We start from the raw sequence: 10,803 nt of genomic DNA on the forward strand, positions 1-10,803 counted from the left end.
GGCCTCCCCAGCCATGTGGAACTGTGAGTCAATTCTTTTCTTTGTAAATTACCCACTCTCAGGTTGTATCTTGTAGCAATGTGAAAACAGACCAATACAGAGATGTATCCCTTGTCCCAGCTTTGGGGCAGATCCGTGTCAGAGGCAGTGGTTAGTCTCAGGGACAAAACCCCTTTCTGGTAAGAGTTTTGATTTTTATAAACCTTGGCTTTGATTCTGTCATCCTTTCCTAAAAAGGTAGGTAGGTGGCTTCTGCGCTCTGTGATGTTCAGGGAAATGGATGCTTTGATTCTCATGTGGTGATATAGTTTGGATATTTGTCCCTGCCCAAATCTCATTTTGAAATTTAAACTCCAATGTTGGAGGTGGAGGCAGGGCCTGGTAGGAGGTGTTTGGGTCATGGGGGTGGATCCCTCATGGCTTTGTGCTGTCTTCCTAATAGTGAGTTATCATGAGACCTGGTTGCTTATGTGTGTGGCACCTCCCCCTCACTATCTGTCTCTCTTGCTCCTCCTTCACCATGTGATGTGCCTGCTTTCCCTTTGTCTTCTGCCATGATTGGGAGCCTCCTGAGGGCTACCCAGAAGCAGATGCTGCTATACTTCCTGTACAGCCTGCAGAACCGTAAGCCAATCAAACCTCTTTTCTTTACCCAGCCTCGGGCCTTTCTTTATAGTAATGCAAGAATGGACTAACACATGTGACAAAGCCTGACACTGCCCTGAGGCAGCCCTACTGGCAGAACTCTCATCACAGTTACCAAGCCTTTCCAAATACTTAGCTCAGTGCCCACTGAGGAGCCTACCTGCAGCACATCAGTACCATTGTAAGCATGATTCATTCCATGTTCATTCAGTGAGGGAGTGTCACAAAAAGATGAATTTCAAGAACTATTTGAAGAAAGAGAAAGAGAATGGTGAGTTCTTCTTCTAGGGTACCATTTGGAAAATGGCTGTTCCCAGTGAATTATCCTTTGCAAATAGCATTTTGATGCTGTTGTTCCTTTCTTTGAGGTTCCTAATGGTTCCTAATTTTCATCTGATTTATGAGACCCAGTTATCCAGCACATGAGCTATGGAAGGGTCTTTCCAGCATAGCTCACAATAAGCTTACTGCTCTAGCTTGGCAAAAACACTCCTCTGCTCCTCAAACATTCCTTCTCCACTGTGCTCTGGGATGTAGCACCTGTCCATCCTTTACTCAGAATGCTTTCACTCTGTGGAGCCACATGTTTTTCCTCTTCTGAAATTCTGTTCGAGGCCCATCATTCTAGGAAGGCTTCCCTACTGGCTCACTTAGATTTGATGGTGAGTATGTATCACATTCTGCTAAGACTGTGAGCCTTTCATGAGAAAGGACTGTGTGGCACTAGTATGTTAATATGTGGGTGCCCAATAAATGGTAGCTGGCTGGTTGTGACAGGATCCCCTTGGTGCTTATGCTACATTCCACTCACTGCTGTGGGCTTAGCTTCCATCCTTTGTGCCAGGAAAGAAAGCCATGGGAGAGATAGGATGTGACCAGAGGTGAAAGCCTAGGAATCACAGAAAATATGTCTGACAGTAGAGACAAAGTAATGCAAACTGCAATGATGAATTTTAGTTATGGTTGCCATGTGTATTTGGGAAAGGAATTAGATGATTCTGATTAGCACCCCTCATTAAGAACCAGACCTGGCTGGGCGCGGTGGCTCATGCCTGTAATCTCAGCACTTTGGGAGGCTGAGGCGCGCGGATCACGAGGTCAGGAGATCAAGACTCATCCTGGCTAACACGGTAAAACCCCATCTCTACTAAAAATACAAAAAAATTAGCTGGGCATGGTGGTGGGCACCTGTAGTCCCAGGTATTCCCAGCTACTCGGGAGGCTGAGGCAGGAGAATGGCATGAACCTGGGAGGCAGAGCTTGCAGTGAGCTGAGATCGTACCACTGCACTCCAGCCTGGGCGACACAGCGAGACTCTATCTCAAAAAAAAAAAAAAAGAAAGAAACAGACCTGTGGACAGGACTGGCTATATACGTATATACGTTGTGGAGCTTAGTGCAGAATGAAAATATGAGGCTTGGGCTCAGAAAGTTAAGAATTTCAAGACAGCAATAGTGAGGCATTAAACCAAATTCAGGGACCTTCTCATTGTAAGGCCCCAAGTGACACAACTGTGCAGCTTGCGTGTCTTGTCTATAAAAGATTAACAAATAAGAGACAAAAGTTGAATGTGACTCACCGAAAATAAAGATTTATTTAAAATCAAAACCAAAAAGCCTATTACATTCCCAATACAAATTACAGAGTCATGTTAGACTAAATCTTCTTGGTCTCATGGGATACACAGAGAACTGACTCTATCTTCAATAAGTCAGAGATTTTCAGCTAGAGAAAGTCACCTACTATGTGCTATCTCTGAGAGTGGGAGTGAGTCAGATTTTTATGTTGATAAGAAGAGTGGCCCGGGCGTGGTGGCTCACGCTTATAATCCCAGCACTTTGGGAGGCCGAGGCAGGGGGGATCCAACATGGAGAAAACCCATCTCTATGAAAAATACAAAATTAGCCGGGCATGGTGGCACGTGCCTGTATTCCCAGCTACTCGGGAGGCCGAGACAGGGGAATCGCTTGACCATGAAGGCAGAGGTTGCAGTGGGCTGAGATCGCGCCATTGCACTCCAGCCTGGGCAACAAGAGTGAAACTCCGTCTCAAAAAAAAAAGTGAATTTTTTATGTTGAGAAACATGGCTCTAGAAGAGATACAAATTTGGATATGAAAGATTGTTGTGAGATTTGCAAGAGACAGTGATTGGTCTGTCTATTCCTTCATTCAACAAATAGTCATGGCCTAATATATTGCCAAATGCCAAGCTGCATGGCCACCTTCCTCTTGTATTGTGGAAATTTCCTGTGCTTGCTTTACTTTGAGGCTTTTGGGATGTTTATCAATGCCTGTGAATGGGAAGGGGCAGGAGCAGGATTGGGCAGAGGGAGAACTCTGAATTTCTGCATTTCTTTTTTATTTGTTTGTTCTTCTTGTAGAGACAGGGTCTTACTCTTTTGCCCAGACTGGAGTGCAGTGGCACAATCATAGCCTCAAACCCCTGGTCTCAAGTGATCCTTCCTCCTCAGCCTACTGAGTAGCTGGGGCTACAGATACATGCCACCAGTACCAGCTAATTTTTGTTTTGTTTTGTTTTGTTTTGTTTTGTTTGAGACGGAGTCTCACTCTGTCACCCAGACTGGAGTGCAGTGGTGTGATCTTCGCTCACTGCAACCTCCACCTCCCGGGTTCGAGCAATTCTTGTGCCTGAGCCTTCTGAGTAGCTGGGATTATAGGCGTGTGCCACCATGCCCAGCTAATTTTTGTATTTTTAGTAGAGATGAGTTTTCACCATGTTAACCAAGCTGGTCTCGAACTCCTGACTTCAAGTGATCTGCCTGCCTCGGCCTCACAAAGTTCTGGGATTACAGGTGTGAGCCACTGCACCTGGCCCTATTTTTTATTTAATTTTTTAATTTTTTTTGGTAGAGGTGGGGGGTCTCACCATGCTGCCAGGGTGATCTGAAACTCTTGGCACTAAGCAATACTCTCACCTCAGCCTCCCAAAGTGCTGGGATTAAAGGCATGAGTCACCACGTCTGGCCAGAATCTGCATTTCTACACAAGTTTCCAGTTAATGCCATTGTGACTGATCATGGCCACAGTTTGAATAGCAAAGTTCTGTAGCAAACTGACTGGTTTTCAGCTGATAATATAACAATTAAGGAAGAAATGAACAACTGCTGACTGTATCTATGGATTCTTCATGGTTTCTTTTTTAATTATAATGATGTGGAAAAACTATTTGTGAGCTACAAATAGTTTTTGTGTGATGAATTATGTGATGAAAATGCAAATAACACTTTCTCTTCATGGTCTTAAAGAAATGTTTTTGAAGATTAATGAGGTGAATGCTCGAAAGGCGGTAGAGTTTCCAGAAAGCATGGTACTGCTTTAGTGCTTGGCATGAATATGTAGTGGAGTCCACATGTGAGTATTTCCTTGGAAAGTTGTTACGTGATTCTATTATATTTCAGAAAATGAGACTTCAGAAACTGCATTTTAAAGTTTCTTATTCACATCACTGTTCTTACGGACATGAACTTGTATGCACAGAGGTTTGGGCATTTTATTGCAGCTTTCCCTGTTGAGTTAGTGTAACCATAACCATATTCTGTGATTAGCTTATTAAGCTCCCTAGCCCTGGGAATGGGATTGTTCCTTCTTGAAGGTATAGAGTTGGAGGTGAGCAATGCAAAAGGCATAACTATACAGTCTAGAGGTTTATTTTTTGAAAACAAACCAGAATTAAGTAATCTGAAAGAGTGTTATCCATCAGGGTGTCTGCTTATAAGACCACAAATGTATTTCAGGGATATTGCAGTTGCTCAACATTCAGTAATCCCATCTGCCCTTTTGGATATCCACGTCAACTGGCCTTTCTCAGCCAGGGCTCTGTGCAAGAATTAAGCCTGATTCCCTAAAGGTATCCATTGTATATAGTACATATTGTATGTGATAGGAATTAACTTCTTTTCTGTGCATTTACATTGGTACTAATTATGTTCCATTCTTCGTAAAATAGAATAGTCACTCAAATTCTTTTCTGTGTTTTGTGGTTCAGATGAGGAACCTGGATGGAAAGGCTGCCAGTGATTCTTATCATTTTCATAGAGCTATAATTATTAATTGGCAGATTGCTGTGTAATTAGTTCCTGCTATAATTATTAATTACAATAATTTAATAATTATTAAATTGAAGGAAGAGGGAGGGAGTCAGAAGTTTAAAGAAATAGTAACATATTTGCAAACTCCATTTGAGGTGGGCCAGGAAAACAGTCTTTGACTTAACACCAAAAAGGAGCATAGTACAGCCAAAGATTTTCAGAGGCGGAGTAGGGGAGGAGAGAGGTAGAGGCAAGTCTGGAGTAAAGATCTCAAGCAGCGCTGTCCAGTCAAAATACAATGTGAGGCCGAGAGGGGTGACTCACGCCTGTAATCCCAGCACTTTGGGAGGCTGAGGCTGGTGGATCATATGAGGTCAGGAATTCAAGATCAGTCTGGCCAACATGGTGAAACCCTGTCTCTACTAAAAATACAAAAATTAGCCAGGGGTGGTGGTGCATACCTGTAATCCCAGCTACTCGGGAGGCTGAGGCAGGAAAATCACTTGAACCTAGGAGGTGGAGGTTGCAGTGAGCCAAGATCACACCACTACACTCCAGCTAGGGTAACAGAGCAAGACTCCATATCAAAAAAAAAAAAAAAACAAAAAAAAGGCATACATGGATAGCATTTCCCAGGATGTCTCTTATTAGCTATTTCCCTTTAGGTAGAAAGGCAAGGATGAAGGCAGTGGTCCGAGGTGACTCCCAATGCCTGAATCACATGGCTGCTTCCTGCTACCACAATCCACAGGCCCACTGACTTCTAGGGGAAGTAAACAGGAGCTCCTGATATCATCTTAATTCAGAAATCTTCAAATGTTTCTATTAAATGGGATAAATTGATCTCAAGCCTCGTTTTATTTTATTAAGTTTTGTCTTCTACTCTAAAATATAGCTGTTTTTTNGATAAAATTAACTATAATAATATATATCATTTAACCCAAAGTGTTATTTTTAAATTATGATCAATATAATTATTTTTAATGAGAATTTTACATTCTTTTTTTGTATTCCTCTTCAAAACCTTGTATGTATTGGATTTCCAGCACGTCTCAGATTGGAATTATCACACTTCAGTTGCTCAGTAGTCACCTATAGCTAGCGCTACTGCATTGGACAGCACACCTCTAGATGCCATATCACTTACAAAGATTATGTACTTTATAATTAAATAGTAAAGTTGTGTTTTCCAAAATGTCATAAAATATAAATATGCTAAAAGTAAGAATAAGTCATTTGTAGATTTTCTTTTTTTTCCTCTCTCTCTCTTCCGTCTTTCCTTGTCCCTCCATTCCTTCTGTCTAAGCCTTGGGGCACTCTAACATAGAGAGGTCAGGGAGAACAGGAGGCCTAGGTAAAGGGACCAAAAAAATACCAGTGAGGCAGGAGGAGAACCAGGAGAGTGTGGTGCTCCAGAAGCCACGGTATCCTGGAACCAGCTTATATCAGCTCATGAGGGCTGATTGGTAAATTTTCTGAAATGTAGTGAACAGCTTGAAGTATGTCATTAATAAAAATTATAACTTAAATAAATTTTACTTTTAAAAGTAGTACTCAAAACTCATTTCTTCTTAATTTTTTTAAAAGAGGATTTATTTGACAAATTTTACTTAACACAATATACGTAAAAGGAAATCACAATACAATGAAATTAAATCAAGGCCTCAGAATTTCATACAAACATCAAGACCAAAATCCTAAAGTATTGGTATTGCCTCTCAAATTTTCCCATTAATTAAAAAAAAAATCCGAAATTTATATGCCTTACAGGTTATTAAATAAAACTAGAATCAACAAAGATGCCAAAATGTTTCACTTTAATTGTAGACATACCCACACACACACACAAAACCACGTCTTTCAGCATGCATCTACACAGTGTACAATGTAGCAAAGGGCAACAGTGAACATAATTCAACTCCTTTGACCTCAATACGCTTTCTGCTTAAGAACATCCTATAATATAACTAACTTGAGCAAAGCTGGAACTTGTTTAACAGTTATAGTTTACTCAACTTCACTGTTACATCCTAGATGAGTATTGTGTTAAAAAATACTGAGCCTTAAGTCTTCGTAACAATACTGATTTCCACTTAAGAAAGTAAGCATAAATCATAAGCTTGTATTGCAGAAACTGTTAAACTGAAGTTTTGGGTTTTTCTTTAAAAAAAATTGAGCAAGAGTCAGTGATCATATTCCCCATCTACCACTCATAATGGACATGGTAGACATCCCTCCCATTCCATTCATGCCTATAGATGCACGGCTTCCATTACTGTAGTAGCTGCTGTTCATTGCTCCTTGGCTGCCTATGCAATGTCTGATTGAAAATCACATAAGTTTTCCTGTAAAACTTGGTCATATCCACTCATGCTGCTGTGGCCACCATAGCCACCTCCATAACCACCTCTCAGCTGCTGGCTGGCTGGGCCACCATAACTGGACTGGATTGACAAGCCCATGCCCCCCATCATTTGGCTACCGTAAGCACTACTGCTGGCTCCTGCTGTAGAATTCAAGAAGGGTTCTACATAGCTGTGTTGCATATTTGCTTTGTCTTTTGACATAGCTGCCACAGCATATTCATGAGTTGCAAACTCAACATCTGCTTCACCAGTTACTGTGCCATCAGGACCAGTTTCAATGTGTACCCTCACAGGATTGAACAGTGAAAAAAAATTACAAATGTCATTCTCAGTAGCTCTGTAAGGTAATCCACACATGTGTATACTACGTTCTGTTGTGATCTGGAAAGTAGAGCCACCATCCCCATATTTGTGATCAGACATTCCTGAAAAATAATAATTGAGGTCTCTTCCAAATCTATCTGACCCAAATCCATAGCCATAGCCATTATAATTGTCATAGGCTCCATATCCTTCACTATAGGCACCATGCCTCATCTTCTCAAAGCCAGCTCCTCTGCCAATGCTGTTAAACCCTCTGCCAGACCCAGGTCTGTCATGGGACCTGGCCTCTGCATGGCCATAAGCTTTTATGGTGGATTGTAGTGAGTTCTAACTTCAGCGCTGCTGCTCTTAAAGATTTCAATATACCTGTGGCCTATTATTTCCTTGTGTTTCTTTAGAGAGCCTTTTCATTTATTTCCTGTGAAGCAGACTGCACGGAGGCCTCCCCGTACTCCTCCCCTGGAGTCCACCGGCAGTGTTAACCCATTTGGCACGATTTCCAACCCTGAGAAGAACTGAACAATTTCTTCCTTGCTGCATTCAAAGGCAAGTCCTCTAAGCTGTACAAAGCCATCATTGGCCATGTCAGGACTATTTGGACCAGTATGCTTCAACACCCAATCCATTTCAACGTTGTTTGACTTGAATGCTTCAACAAAACTGTGTCCCATAGTTTCTCTGTCTTTTTTTCAGGGCCAATTTGACTTCATCTTCTGATTCAAGTTCAACAAAAGCCTTGCCACCCAGCCTGCCTTCTCTGGTGTAGATGAAATGAATACCTTGAGCCTCATTTTGGATTTTGCAGTCAGAAAAAAAAAAACGCTGCACTTCATCAGCTGAGCAAGACCAGGGCAGGCCATGGACCTTCACCATAAATCCCTCTCTACCTTCAGTGCACAACATCATTGTCTCTTACATGGTCTAGAGTCAAAACAGACCAGACACTCGACTTTGGCAGGGCTAAAAAGAAATGGCCCACTTCTTAATTATTTTAGTAGACTTTACTAATATCTGTGCTCCTGAGATTATGGCTGTTGCATCTGTGTGGTGTGTACTACTGTTCATCTCTTTCCAACTCAGCAGTCACACTGGTAGACTGAAATTGGCCATAGTGGGAGTACTTACATCACAGAAATCAGCAAAGGCAACAAATCGGAGCTTTTGAAAATTTTTCTGGAGAACCTGTTGCTAAACATTTACCAGCACACTACTGCCTGGAAGCCAAGAGAAGATAGAGTGTCAAGGGGAGAGGAGTCAGTTGTGTCAAATGCTGCTAAGATGAGGTTAGTAACATAAGATTTGGGAATTGAACATTGGATTAAGCTCCTTGGATTTCACAGGGACTAAAAAAGACAAAATCACCACCTTTGTGGAACTTACATTCTGATGATTGACTTGGAAATTTAATAGCAAATAGAACAGAAAAAAAAAAAAAAAGTCCTGCCTTCATGGATTGGGGTGTAGTAGGCATTTTGAAGGACCTGCTGTTCTTGGAATAGTAAATTTCATTCTCTCCACCTTCTAGGCTTTCTATGTTCTCTGTGTTTAGACTGCCCTTTGCTGTCTTATTCCGCTGGTGTACATCTGTCTACTCATTTCTTTAGGATTCAGCTCAAATGTCGATTCCTTTGGGCAGCTGTCTCTGAACTTTGCAGGCAAAATTAAATGCTTGCCCTGAACATTCCTGTGTTTTTGTTATGCCTGTATTTTTCTCACATCTGTAATGATGGCCCATTTCTACATCTTTCCTTGATGAGCCCACTGACTGATAATGGCTGGGATCTTCATCTTTGTATCTCAGGGCCTGCCACCATCCTTGGCACATAGTTGATGCTATGTCTCTCTACATCTTTAGAGACTGAAGGAATCAATTAATTAATCTGGGATTAAGATATTGAGACCTGATCCAAGGCAGAGGGACCACAAGACCTACTCCATGGGGAGATGTAAATGGTTTTCAGTAGAACTGTGCTTGTTTCTGTCTCTGGACCATTTGATACTCTCTCTTTATCATTCTCTCTCCTGATTTGAAGATCTAATCTGGGGCTTGAAACAATCAATGTACTATATTATAAAATAAAACTTGCTTGTTTTTCTATTCAGAGACCTTTTATTGCTAAAATTTTCCACTTGTTACCTTTTCTTTCTCAATCAGTTTACACTTTGAATTTATTCATTTGTTTAGCAATTTCCATTTTATTTTCACCTCCTCATGGTTTCTTAAAACTAAGTTACTTCTTAGCATCATGGTTATATCAGGGATCATTTGGTTGCAAGGAACAAAAACATGTTCAATCTACTTTAATAAGCAGCATTTTACTGCATTGATATAATAGGCAATGTCATGGGCATCCATAGGCAGGGACTTGATACAATAGGGTCTCATATGTTCCACATGAGCACCTGTACTGAACTGTCAGTCATCACATGGACTCTCACCCTTGCTTCTCTCTCTATTCTCTCTTCTCTTAGCCATCTTTCTTTTCTTGCGTGTCTAAAACAGGGCTGCCAGAACCCATCACCTGATAGCTCCACTCAGCTGACTTTGTTTCACATTCCCAGGTGAGAGGATCTGGTGAGTTAGCCAGGTCTGTGGACCACATGTAACCTGGGATCCTATCTCAATGAAAGGGTGTATTCTTCATTTCCTAGGGATGTTGTAGCAAATGACCACAAACTTGGTGGCTAAAAACAACAGAAATTTATTCTCTCACAATTCTGGAGAACAAAAGTTCAAAATCAAGATGTCAGCAGGGTTCTTTCTGGAGTCTCTGAGGGAGAATCTGTTCCATGTTTTTCTTCACAAAAAAATTTTTAAAAAGAGATGGTCTTGCTATGTTGCCCAAGTTGGTGTTGAACTCCTGGCCTCAAGCAATCCTCCCACATCAGCCTCCTAAAATGCTGGGATTACAGGCATGAGCCACTGCCCCTGACCTTATTTCATACCTCTCCTTCTCCTAGCTTGTGGTGGCTCCAGCAGTCCTTGGTGCTTCTTGATTTGTAGACACAATATGCCAATCTCTACTTAGTCATGTGGCTTTTTTCTTGTGCCACTCTGTGTCTGTCTCTTCTGTTTCTTACAAGGACACTGGTTATTAGATTAAGGGCCACACTAATCCAGAATGATCACATTTCGAGATCTTAATTACCTTAATTACATCAGCAAAGACTCAATTCCAAGTAAGGTCATATTAGGGTACCAGGTAGACATATCTTCTGTGGGCCACTATTGGACCCACTATGGGAGGTGTATGGGAGTATATGGGAGGTATAGTCAAAGGCTACCAGCATGGCTTTGAGGCCCCATTGCAGGTGCCAGTAAATGCCTAGTTGTTCCACACCTCTACCAGGAATACTTGTCACTTTATCATTTTGAACATTGACTTTCAATTAATATAGTCTGCTGAAATGTCCCTTT

At 41.5% G+C, this 10,803-nt stretch overlaps 1 pseudogene; it reads right to left on the bottom strand.

The window, feature by feature from the left end:
• Positions 1 to 7,004: 7,004 nt before the first annotated feature.
• On the bottom strand, positions 7,005 to 8,291 carry LOC108530966 (heterogeneous nuclear ribonucleoprotein H-like; annotated as a pseudogene).
• Between the last annotated feature and the right edge of the window lie 2,512 nt (positions 8,292 to 10,803).

Source organism: Rhinopithecus bieti, unplaced genomic scaffold, assembly GCF_001698545.2.
Source record: "Rhinopithecus bieti isolate Rb0 unplaced genomic scaffold, ASM169854v2 scaffold_6513, whole genome shotgun sequence".
NCBI classification, from domain to species: Eukaryota; Metazoa; Chordata; class Mammalia; order Primates; family Cercopithecidae; genus Rhinopithecus; species Rhinopithecus bieti.